Genomic DNA, 13,217 nt, shown 5'->3' on the forward strand with positions numbered 1-13,217 from the left:
ATTCATCCTAGGTAGGGTAGAGACTGTACTTCAGAATGAAGTAGATAATTCTGTGATATTTTCTAGTTCTTATTCCAAGATTTGTAATCAATTCTACAGGCAAACTATCCTTTTCCTTTCTTTGTGTGGGTCTTTTACTCTGTCTAGTTCATTAGAGGTGAGAAAAGTTGTGTAACAGTAAAATCACTCAAGTAAGTGGTCAGATTGTAGGGGATTTAGTCAAATGTCAGCTATCTGTCTGCACTGTGCTCTTCAGAGTCCTTATTTTTTTTTCCACTTTTCTCTCACTTGCATATTCACACACTAGATTGGTTCTTTTTTCTTATTACGAGAATAACACATGCTCATTTTAGAAAGTTAAAAAATAATACACATAAAGAAGATAATAAAAATGACTTTCAGCCCTTCCATTCAAAGATGAGATTTTAAACATTTTCGGGTGTGTCTTTCTAGCCTTCGCGCGTGTGTGTGTGTGTACACACATATGCTTTAAAACAGAAACACACAGATACTATTTTATCTACTTTTGTTCTCTTCATGATTAATTTGCTATTGCCTGGTACCCCATCTCTATGTAGAGTATAATTAACCCAAAAAGAATGAATTCCTAAGCAGTCAAGAAATTTTAGAATGTGTAACTTATTTAAGACTGTCCACTAATTTCTAGACCTTTATAATTATTACCAGCATAAAAATGTTGCTTTTCAAGTCTGAATGGGTTAAGAGGATTGCAGTCATTTGGACCCAGTGAGTGACCTATGCTTGTGGTCCAGTTGAGATGGGAAAAATGTCAGGAGGCTCTGGGGAGCAAAAGGCCAGGGTTATGGGATCTAGCAATACCTCGAAAAAGGAACTGTCCAGATGATCTCCATCTCTTATGTGAGGACTTTGAAAGGACAGGTGGCTTTGCTGAGGCTGATATTGTCACGGGGTAGAGGTCTGCCTCTGGTTGCTGACTGCCTGTCCTGTGATGCTGCAGAGCCTTGGGAGACAGCCTGAGAAGCAAACCATGCTTCTGGCCACCGCCAAACTAATGACTAAGGAGATGGGTGCAAGTGCGGTGGGTGAGGTCATGCCTGCAGGTCGCTGTGTTGATGTCGGAGGCTGGAGTTTGGGGAGGCTGGAGTTTCAGGAGACCTATTCGAAATGCCATTTTGGAAGTCAGTTTTGTAAGTCCTGACGGCCTCGTGGTTAAGATCACAGGCTCAAACTATGGGCTAAATTTTTTGGATTAACTTGGGGTTTCACTTCACAGTATCTGAAAACTTACGGTTGAGAAGAGGCTGTTTAGTATAAATTGCTAATGTGCTCTGCTGATTTCCATCAGTTGTGTGCTTTGACTGACAACAGTGCGAGCCTAGCCCACTGGGGTCTGGTGAATTATATGTGCTCAATCAGAGTGTTTCTTGAGCTGGAATTGAAATGCATGGCCCTTTAGTTTCCAGTATGATGCAGACACTCAGGCAATTGACTTTTGCTCTTCAGTTTCCAGCAGGGGGAAAATTATGAAATAAAATGGGGAGAGGCCAGGCATCTTCAAGATTCATACCCATAAATATAAATAACCATAATTAATCATATGCAGTCTCTCTTGTCTATTACGTCTATACTCAGTGTGTCAGTAAGTTTCACACAGCTCCTTAACGCCCTGCTGTGCAGTTGGTGGGGAATATTCTAAGTTCCTTGGCGTGTTGAGATGTGACCTGGGCTTCTTTTCCAATATGAGTTCAAAATCAGTTCAAGATATAATGAGTTGTGAGGGGGAAAGTCACCTGCAACATACCCTAGCCCTAGGGGGAAGAGAAGTATAAAAAAGACTTCTGCTATTGACATTTGAGAGCTCTCTCAGTTGATACCCTGTTCTTTGTTACCACCTTGTTAGACTGAATGGGCTGGAACAGTCTTACAAGTGTGTTGAGTTTAATAGATATTTATATTCAAGATTATCACTGAAGTGTTTGTTTTCCTATTTTTGATTGTGGTTTACAGTTTTTACTATTTTCTTATGTGATTTATTAATTCTTCCCCCATCTCTCCCCATTACATCCTTTTTTCGTACTTTAACCTGCTTATTATGAACAGGGCTAATGGTGTCCTCAAGAAAAAGCAACTGCTGTTACTCTTATTTCCTTGGGGAGCATCCTCTATGCTGTAGCTAGGATCCATCTTCTTTCCTTCCTCTGTCTGTATAAATTCCATCATATCATTGCATTAATTAGGACCTTCCATTGATTTTTGTGTCTCTATCATGTCAGAAGAAACACCTTGCTGGAAGGAAGTCATATGTGATTTGGCTTCTGTCTGGCTCCCTGACCTGATCTGGAACCCACTGCCCGGATCATTCACTGCGTTGCCCCCGCAGTGGCCTTTCAGTGTCCAAGAGAGGCCAAGCTTACACACCCTGTGTGTCTTTGCATGTCTGTCCCCTCTGTGTGGAAGGCCCTTCTCTTAGGGCTCTATGCAGTAGCTCCTCCTCTTCGATTATATTTGTGTCAAATAACCTGCAGGGACATTCTGTCTAAAGTAGATCCCACCTACTCACAGACTTAGAGAATGCGTTTATGGTTGCTGTGGGGGAAAGATGAGGTAAAGGGATAGTTAGGGAAAAAATAGCTTTTTAACTTCAAAATGTTGATGCCAATTGAGTTAACTCAGCCTTATTCATTATTTTTGTCATCGAATACAAGGAAAATGTACCAGTTCTTTCAAAAGCTATAGTAGCAATTGCATTATATACGTCATTAAAAATGCATTTTAGGAAATACTTGTTGAAGATAAGTTAGTGGACGTGTACACACTGCTATATTTTAAGTGGATAACCAACAAGGACCTATTGAATAGCATGTGAAACTCTTCTCAGTGTTACATAGCAGCTTGGATAGGAGGGCAGTTCAAGGGAGAATGGATACATGTATATATATGGCTGAGTCTCTTCCTTTGCTGTTCACCTGAAACTGTCACAGCACTGTTAATCGGCTATCCCCCAATACAAAATAAGAAGTTGAAAAAAATTATGTAGATCCCCAAGTCACTCTCCGACCTAATTATATTCTTCATAGCACTTATCGAAATATTCAGTTTTTAGATTTGTTTATAGGTTTCTCCCAATCCACGGGAGAAGAACAATTTCCAGCCCCTAGAGCAGTGCTGAGGATGTAGCAGACATTCAGTCAGTCCCAGTCAAATCCATGTTGTGGGAATGAACACCTCTCTTTTCACCTTCCTTAGTTGGGCGATTCCTTCAGTGACACTGTCCTGAGGATTTGTTGAACTTTTGCTTTCGTTATTTTCTTAGAGTGTACAGTTTTTATTTTTCCCATACCAATGTTAGGTGTGTTTTTCATAAACCAGTTTCCATCAACGAATTTTGAAGTTTTTTAGGAGTGGCAGATAGCTTCTTTTTTGGCCCATTTATCTGTAAACTTTTCTTTAAATCCAAGAGAGCACAAAGATTCCAGTTGTTTCTAGAGCAGAAGCACACAGTTTTGCCATATTTTTTTTTTCAATATACGCAATGTGAATTTGTTCAGATGAGGCAGAATTGAAAAAAGAATTTTCTTTTTCTTATCTTGGACTATGTATTTGTATATGGTTTGAGGTTCTTAATCTTCATGAGAGACTTGTGTGGTTTGTCATCCACACTGCGTACCACAAACTTCAGACATTAATCTGGTAAGATGCCCTGAGCTAGACCAAAGGAAGGAAGCAGGAAAAAGCCCTTGAATAGACAGATAGAGCCAGAATGTTGAAAATCCAAGCACTAGAATGCTAATAAGTTGCTCCTTTTGCCTTGCTCAGAGTTACTCATTTGTATTTTAAATACGGGTTTAGCTAACTTGGCTGTCGCTTTTCTGACCATGGTGGCAACAAGTTAGAAGTAAGCTGGAGAGCTGACAGATCAAAAGGGAGAATTACCGTCAGCTTGAAAGTTTGGAAGAAATAGGAAAACTTTATAAAGCAGATACAAGTAGAATTCAAATGGGAGCAGTCTGTGGTTTGGAGCCACTGAGTAAAGTAATAGTATTCAACTGTTCCTGAGGACATTGCCCTTAGGAGCATAGACTACATAGTTCATAAGAATGGCTCCAAGTCATCAGTAATTGAATTCTTAATTAATACTCCTAAGAAGACAAAGTGTGATCTGTATTTCTGAAATATTTAAATTCAAAACAGTTTAGACATTTTATTTAAAAAAAAAAAAACTGTGAGCTCACATTCAAATGTGAGCTCTTGGAAGGCGGAATTTTGTTATGTTTGTCCTCGGGTGTATGTTCAGTGCCTGGTACATGTTAAATGATCAGCAAATAATTGGATGAAAGAATGAATGCAAGCCTTAAGCATCCCACAATGCTAAAAAAAATAAAACATTAACATAGCACCAACTTGAATGCAGAAAGTCTCTACCCGCTCTCCCTACCCACCTCCCACGTGCCTATTGAATGAAGAAAAACCATAAAATAATACAAATTTAAAGTTAAAATAGATCTGTACATTTTCTGAAGATGCTTCATTTATAGCTGGAGTTAAGATCAGCAAATTCAAATGATTTGCCTGAAATCACAAAGCAAGTTAATGGTATAGACAGAATTACACAGCAAGTCTCCTTAATCTCTCCTTCTAGAATATCCACTGGTGATTTTCTTTTTTAGCTTGGTATTTCAAGAATTAAAAGAATATAGTGGTTTTTGGAATGTGTGTTCATTTTTTTGGGGGGGGGTGACAGTTTTAGCAAGAGTAAGAATCCTTGATCTTCTGTGCATGCTGTTTAAAATTTAGACTGTCAGATGCTAGGGTATTAGCTGTGTAATGTTGGTACACAGTATCTCATGCTTAATGACTAGGCTTGTTTATGATCTGGTCCTTGAAAACTTTCCACTTCGGGTATGTGCCAGTTCTTTTAAAGAAGAAAAGAAAAATCTAAAAAAGAGAGGCTTGCAGAGGATGCCTCATTCAAGTGGGGAGAATAAAATCTTATGACCAAGACTGTTTTAGCCAAGATGACTGAGATGGAAATAAAGCTTTGTTTATTACTTCTGCATAGATGAAAGCTCTACTATCTTTTCTTCTCCTTTTCTGAGGGGTTAGGGGATAGAGCATTTACAAAATGTTCTATGATTTGCATTCCATACTTTTGAAAGAAATGGTTAGAAATATGAATTAGTGCAATCTCTCCTGTTGTCTGATTCTTATTTCCTTAAGGGTGAGATTTTTAAGGAGTGTCATTGCTAAGCTGTTGCTGCTGCTGCTGCTGCTGCTAAGTCGTTTCAGTCGTGTCCGACTCTGTGCGACCCCATAGACGGCAGCCCACCAGGCTTCCCCGTCCCTGGGATTCTCCAGGCAAGAACACTGCAGTGGGTCATTGTAAGCTAAATAATATAATATATGATTATTTCGAGGTAGTGCATCTTAGGTTTTCTTTGCGTCTCTTCTTTTTGTGTGTAATTTGACCCTTTGTTGATAGTTAGATTTATACATGTAATAGATTATTAGATATGTAGGGGAGTGAATTTTAAATGCAAGTTTCAGCAGGCTGTAGTGGAAGAAAAGGTTACAGGATGTAAAAAGTGGTTAGCTTTATTTTTGGGGAATCTTCTCCAGTTCAAGAAAGCAGAATAACTGGTCTCCCCACCCCATGTACTCTTTGGTCTCTGTTTTAACTCTCAGTCATGGCTTATGCATTGATAGAGCTGTAATAGAGCTGTAATTAAATTTAGAACTTTTTTTTTGCAATGTAAGTAAATTAAATTAGCTGAAATTATTGTGCTATAACTAATTATCATAAAACTTATGTCATATTTTTTTATGAGCTCAGGATTTCATAAATTATCTTCAACAAGTATTTCCTAAAATGCATTTTTAATGACGTATATAATGCAATTGCTACTATAGCTTTTGAAAGAATTGGTACATTTTCCTTGTATTCGATGACAAAAATAATGAATAAGGCTGAGTTAACTCAATTGGCATCAACATTTTGAAGTTAAAAAGCTATTTTTTCAAAGTTTTGTTTGTGCTTATAACATTTGAAGACAGATGCTCAAACCTTCTACATCTGTGCTACTAAAAAAAAAGAGAGACTTAGGAATAATGATCTTAAGTTTCTTTAAGATTTTTTTGTCTTAGAAAAATGCCTGTTTTTAATAGATAGCTTTTTCTAATTAATAATGCTATATTTCTTAAAAATATTTGATATTAGGTAACAACGAAATAGATCTCTGAGTAAGATCCAGGCAAATACAAGCTTGATTGTCTTAAGCATCTCTTTTTCTGAACATGCTAAATTAACTGAAATTTTCTTAGGGTATATTTCTTTTGATTAAAGTTCTCTATCACCTATATGTGTTAAGTGAAAGTGCAAGTTGCTCAGTCGTGTCTGACTTTTTGTGACTCCATGGACTATATAGTCCATGGAATTCTCCGGGCCGGAATACTGGAGTGGGTAACGTTTCCCTTCTCCAGGGGATCTTCCCAACCCAGGGATTGAACCCAAGTCTCCCACATTGCAGGCATATTCTTTAACAGCTGAGCCTCGAGGGAAGCCCTAGAATACTGGAGTGGGTAGCCTATCCTTTCTCCAGCGGATCTTCCTGACCCAGGAATCCAACCAGGTCTCCTGCATTGCAGGAGGATTCTTTACCAACTGAGCAATCAGGGAAGCCCTATGTGTGTTAAAAACCTCCTCATTTGAATCACAGTGCCTATGCACTATTTTAGGACATCTAAAACATTTTTAATAAAGTACATTTATTTATATGGTGAAATAGATGTTTTCTTATGAAATGTTTTAGGGTGTGTAATCAACAACCATGATTGTGATTACTTCATAAACGGTTATGTTTATAATAAATCTGGTTGAGAGGCTTGATGATATATATTTTAGTGTAAAGACATTTTGAGCTCTGTTGTTTGATTTGCAGTTTATTCTGTAACAAAGTAAAGGATTTTTTTCTTGTTTTAATTACTTAAGTAGACTCTATAACAACATGTACAATCTAAAAAAAAGGCGGTTTGTACTGCTAGAGAAATGTGAATCGTTTTCCTAACCCAACAACAGAGTCAGCAAAGGGTCAGAAAGCTTGCAAGAAGCACAGGATGAGTGTGGCCTGTTTGCCTAAAGAACTTTTTTTGTGTGTGTGATTGACTGATAACATTTGTTCTTCCTCAAGATAGAATTAAAGTTTTTTTAAGTGAGGCATTTCTTAGTTGACACATAAAAACGAAATTGTTATTTCATAGTAGGCATCCTGTCTGCCCAATTCCTTCAGCTGACTTGTGTCTTTATAAGAGGTGGGCATTTTGGGGAAGGAACACTTTAGACTTTCTTATAAGGGACATTTTATATAAGGCCTCTCAGGATTTCGGAGAAGGCAATGGCACCCCACTCCAGTACTCTTGCCTGGAAAATCCCATGGACGGAGGAGCCTGGTAGGTGGCAGTCCACGGGGTCGCACAGAGTCAGACGTGACTGAGCGACTTCACTTTCTCAGGATTACCTTAAATTACATATTTGGTAAACAAAGAGGCAATCATATATTTTTATGGAAAATCAATGATAGGATTTTACAGCAGTAAACAAAAATCCATTAACATATCTAAGATGATAGAAATATATGTTACTTGGTTTTACACTGAATTTAGAATGGAAAACAAGTTCACCTACATGAACTAACTGTAGTTTTTTATGATTTTTGATAGCAATTCTATGGGAAGCAGATACAATAGAAATTATCCCATTATGAATTAAGCTACGATCATTTGCATTTAATGAATGTAATGCTATTGTTAGCTGAGATGGGCTTCATTGATTTCTTGTAATTCTACAGTGAACCTTATGAAAATTAGAGAAAAGGGTCAAATTTGTGATTGTAATATTGGTATGCATTTTAGAAATGGCAGAAGGCATAAATACACAATATGGAAGCTGTCTTGGAAACCCTATTTATTTTTTTTAAAGTCAGGTCTTACATAATAAGTGACAGCTTGAGTGTGAGCATGTATCATCCTGTTCCTCTGGGGTTCTCTTCCCTTTCGATATGTTTTTGTTTTAGAGGACTTTGTAAAGTAAATGCTTTAATTGGTTGCGGCATTGCATTTTAAATTAAAAAAAAATTACACCAAAAGAATTCATGTGATAATGTTTTGAGTTTAATTTTTATAAACAGAGGTTTCTAACTGGCTCATTTTAAATGGTTGACCTTATTTTCTCTCTCTTTTTGGGAGAGGTGCCATTTGCTTACATTTCTTAAAGTCTGATTTGAACCTCTGAAACCAGCTCAACCCCTTTTCTGTGCCAATTCCTTCTGTCAAGCTTCCAGGCGCCTGCCCTCCGTTGACCCGGAGGGGTGGTCCTAGGCTAACCTCTTTCTGAGTCATCTGTAGCTGTGTGTTGTGTTTGTTCTAAAGTGTTACAGTTGACCTAAAGGTGCCCCAGAGAGACTAGTAGAAATCATTTCCAAAGTACCTTCTTGCAGCTCTGTGGACCAATATAAATATTATAGTGTTTGTCTTCTTTCATTTTCTCTTTTGTTACCTGATCCCTCCCATCTCCCCAGCATGTGGGAGCTTAGTTCCCTGACCAGGGATCAGGGATGGTACCTGCACCCCCTTGCAGTGGAAGCGCAGAATCTTAACCACTGGACCACCGGGAAATCCCTCTTTGGTCTTTCTTAAAATGTTCTCCCTTCATTTTCTTTTCCCATTTTTTGGGTTAGACCCTCTTGCAAGGGATTTCCTGGGGAAACTGATTGGAAATGGAACCTGCCCTGCCCTAAAGTACTCTGACTTCTAGAGAGGATGTGAAAGACAGGGGCCAAGCTAGGGTTGGATGCTGTGCTAGGCATGTGAACATTGCCTAAGCTTACTCATCCACCATAGCCAAAATTTTGGACATCCAGAGTCTGAGGATTCATTTTATTTCTAAGTTTTCTGCTGACTTTGACATGGTTCTTTCATTTATCTTATTTTCCAGGAGAATGCTTTTCTCAATGATTTCAGAAAAATCTTTTTGCTTGTCCTTTGATATCCTATTCAGTGTGTGTATTTTTTACAACTATAGTTTTTTCATTGTTATTATTGTTTTTTGGCTTATGGGAAAAAATATATCTAACATTTCATGCAAAGATGGGCTCAATAAAGGACAAAATGGTATGGGCCTAACAGAAGCAGAAGATATTAAGAAGAGGTGGCAAGAATACACAGAAGAACTGTACAAAAAAGATCTTCACAACCCAGATAATCACGATGGTGTGATCACTCACCTAGAGCCAGACATCCTGGAATGTGAAGGCAAGTGGGCCTTAGAAAGCATCACTACAAACAAAGCTAGTGGAGGTGATGGAATTCTAGTTGAGCTATTCCAAATCCTAAAAGATGATGCTGTGAAAGTGCTGCACTCAATATGCCAGCAAATTTGGAAAACTCAGCAATGGCCACAGGACTGGAAAAGGTCAGTTATCATTCCAATCCCAAAGAAATGCTCAAACTACTGCACAACTGCACTCATCTCACACGCTAGTAAAGTAATGCTCAAATTCTGCAAGCCAGGCTTCAGCAATACATGAACCGCGAACTTCCAGATGTTCAAGCTGGTTTTAGGAAAGGCAGAGGAACCAGAGATCAAATTGCCAACATCCGCTAGATCATGGAAAAAGCAAGAGAGTTCCAGAAAAACATCTATTTCTGCTTTATTGACTATATCAAAGCCTTTGACTGTGTGGATCACAATAAACTGTGGAAAATTCTGAAAGAGATGGGAATACCAGACCACCTGACCTGCCTTTTGAGAAGGCTATATGCAGGTCAGAAAGCAACAGTTAGAACTGGCCATGGAACAACAGAGAAAAGGAGTACGTCGAGGCTGTATATTGTCACCCTGCTTAATTAACTTCTATGCAGAGTACATCATGAGAAACGCTAGACTGGAGGAAGGACAAGCTGGAATCAAGATTGCCAGGAGACATGTCAGTAACCTCAGATATGCAGATGACACCACTATTATGGCAGAAAGTGAAGAGGAACTAAAAAGCCTCTTGATGAAAGTGAAAGAGGAGAGTAAAAAAGTTGGCTTAAAGCTCAACATTCAGAAAACTAAGATCATGGCATCTGGTCCCATCACTTCATAGGAAATAGATGGAGAAACAGTGAAAACAGTGGCTGACTTTATTTTGGGGGGCTCCAAAATCACTGTAGATGGTGATTTCAGCCATGAAATTAAAAGACGCTTACTACTTGGAAGCAAAGTTATGACCAAGCTAGAGAGCATATTCAAAAGCAGAGACATTACTTTGCCAACAAAGGTCTGTCTAGTCAAGGCTATGGTTTTTCCAGTGGTCATGTATGGATGTGAGAGTTGGACTGTAAAGAAAGCTGAGCACAGAAGAATTGATGCTTTTGAACTGTGGTATTGGAGAAGACTCATGAGAATCCCTTGTACTGCAAGGAGATCCAACCAGTCCATTCTAAAGGAGATCAGTCCTGGGTGTTCTTTGGAAGGACTGATGTTGAAGCTGAAACTCCAGTACTTTGGCCACCTGATGTGAAGAGTTGACTCATTGGAAAAGACCCTGATGCTGGGAGGGATTGGGGGCAGGAGGAGAAGGGGACGACAGAGGATGAGATGGCTGGATGGCATCACTGATAGACATGAGTTTGAGTAAACTCTGGGAGTTGGTGATGGACAAGGAGGCCTGGCGTGCTGTGATTCATGGCGTCGCAAAGAGTCGGACATGACTGAGCAACTGAACTGAACTGAACTGATGCACAAAATAAAGGCAAATCTAGAGAAGAAGGTGAAGACACTTAAGTATTCCCTGTTTTTTCAGGATTTTATGCATTCACTTATTTCCTTTGGGATAGTCTTTTGTGGATAACCCTTGGGTCCGTTTTCTATCCAGACTTGGCCTAAATCCTTTTCAAAAACGTTTAAAGCAACCGTAAAAAGAGCAGTTCATTTTCAGTTTATAGGCTTGGGCTCATCTTTGTTTCCAGAGGACAGGTTGATGGGCCCCTGATGTTGACTGTGTTGTTCATTTATGTCTGACAGCTTTCAAGGACGCTTGAGGGCTGCCTGTTTCTAGAGGGATCACAGGCTGCTCTGTGAGATGTATGTGTACAGAAGTGCCTCTCTGCTTGGCTGGGGAGGATCTGTTTGTAAGCAGAGTGTTAATCATTCTCCTTTCTGGAAAGTCAACCTTGGGGAAAGAGGTGCTAGTACATGACGTGCTTTGATTGGTATGCGTGTAAGTTCTTTATCAGCTTGTGCTTGGTGTACCTAAACTATGATGTTCTTTCTTATGGGAAAGTATGCACAACATTTGCTCTCATATCAATTGTAAGAGTAAAGGATCTGCTTTGTTGAAACATGGCTAGTTCAAAGCAACCCTCCAAATCTTGACTTTTACAGTTAAAACTGCTTGGGTGGGAAGGTGCTTTTGTGCTCACTCCCTCTCCTTCCATTTTGCTGTGGACTTGCAGTCAACTGCTATGATTCTAGACTTGCTGTGTAGGAGTTCCTCTGATGAGGCCTTATTTAGTAAGAATCATGCACCTTTCTCCCTTAAGTTACTGAATTTGTGTGCAGGTAGACCTTGAGGCCTGGCTTTCTGACTTTTGCCATCTGTGGGTTTGACATAGTGTCATGGCTCAAAATAGATGAGGGGGAGGCTTTCCACACACAGCTACAAGGTGGGGTGGTGGCTGCACAACTGAAGTGTCAGGAGCTTCTTGCTGCCTTTGGACCTGCATCTGCTTGGGTAAAGGGTGGGTGAAGTAGTACATGCTACATCTAGGTTACATGCTGGGAGTTTTGTTTTTGTGTTTTAAATGCCTTGTTCACCTGAGGTTCTCTGTTCAGTGATCAGAAGTGCATGGAATACCTTTATATCTTGCAAGAGAACACGTGTTCCAGGGATCACAGTGCTTGTGGTTGCAATGACTCTTCTGAAAAAAATGATCTTTGAGCTATCCTCTCCACTCCCCACTGCCCACACTGATCACTCTTAAAAGGGATGGAGAGAAGTATTTTTGCATCCGTGCTAGCCTAAAAGTGAAAACCCTAAGATGCCTCAGCTTTTCTTAAATTAATGTAGAGCCTGGAGATTAGGAAGGAAGATAGGAGTTTTTGTAGAAGTGAAGGGACCCAGGACTTCCTCCGTAGAGGAGGAAGACTCTCTTTGGAGAGATTTTTATTTATGCTAAATTAAGAGAGAAGCTAGGACTGGAAAACAGGGAGAGGAGTTTGAAGACTCTGTTTTGAGAATTTAGGGGCCAGGAACTGTGCTTTCATTCTGGAATAAATTCTCTTGTGAGTAGTTGCCGAGAGGAACCTCAACCTTTTTCACTGGATGGTTATTTCTTGTTTTTAAATCTCAAGTGTGTGGTCAAGTTATTTAAATGCATGATTTCACTGGCAGAGTAGCCTTACCTTTGAATAGGAGGAGGCAGAAGTGGTGAGCTCTCAGGCTATCTAAGATAATATCCGAGCGGTTGAGTTCACTGTTGAAGTCACTCAACTGTCTATAATGGGAGTCCTACAAGGACAGCCAGGAATTCTGTGCCAGAAAAGGTGCAGGGTTAGCTCAAAGCATGGGTCAGCAAACTTTGAGAAGTAGCAAGTCCAGTTTTTGTTTTGCTGGCAGTAAGTACATTTTATTTTGTAGCGGGTTTGTCTGTCTGTCGGTTCTTGGCAGAAGATTCCCCACACCATAGCTTTAACTCTGAAGACTCATTTGAGTTTGAGACCCACCTATCTGTTTGCAGTTTTCTCTCTGTTAGGTGTTCTGTCAAGATCTTAAATATCTTTGGTTCCAAATGAGCTCCTCTTCTCCCTTAAACTTGCTACGCTTTCTGATTCTTAATGTTGTAATGTTGGGAAAAGTCCCCAGTTACCCAGGCTAAAGCCCCTTATGCCATTCAGTCTCTTCCTGTTTCCTTCCACAATCCCTTGTCAGATTTCTGCAAAGCATCATTGTCTGCATTTGTATTTTTTGATGTTGTCAGATTTGTGCAAAGTATCATTGTCTGTGTACTTTTTGATGTTGTCCTAAACCAGACTTTCATCTTCTCATGTGGGAACTATTACTGCCTTCCACTTGGTCCCTCAGTCTTCATCATATGCTTCAACACAACAATCTACTTGAACATTCTTCATAAGTCATGCAATGCAGCAGCTTGCTTCGCTCATCTGCAATCTCAGCTCATGATCAACAGAATATCATAGA

General features: G+C 39.5%; 1 protein-coding gene across 3 annotated transcripts in view; it reads left to right on the top strand.

Moving 5' to 3' along the window:
- Positions 1-13,217, top strand: part of GPD2 (glycerol-3-phosphate dehydrogenase 2) — a 150,640-nt gene that overhangs the window by 17,121 nt on the left and 120,302 nt on the right. The gene's annotated exons all lie outside the window — the stretch shown is intronic.

The sequence above is a fragment of the Bos mutus genome, chromosome 2 (assembly GCF_027580195.1).
Source record: "Bos mutus isolate GX-2022 chromosome 2, NWIPB_WYAK_1.1, whole genome shotgun sequence".
NCBI classification, from domain to species: domain Eukaryota; kingdom Metazoa; phylum Chordata; class Mammalia; order Artiodactyla; family Bovidae; genus Bos; species Bos mutus.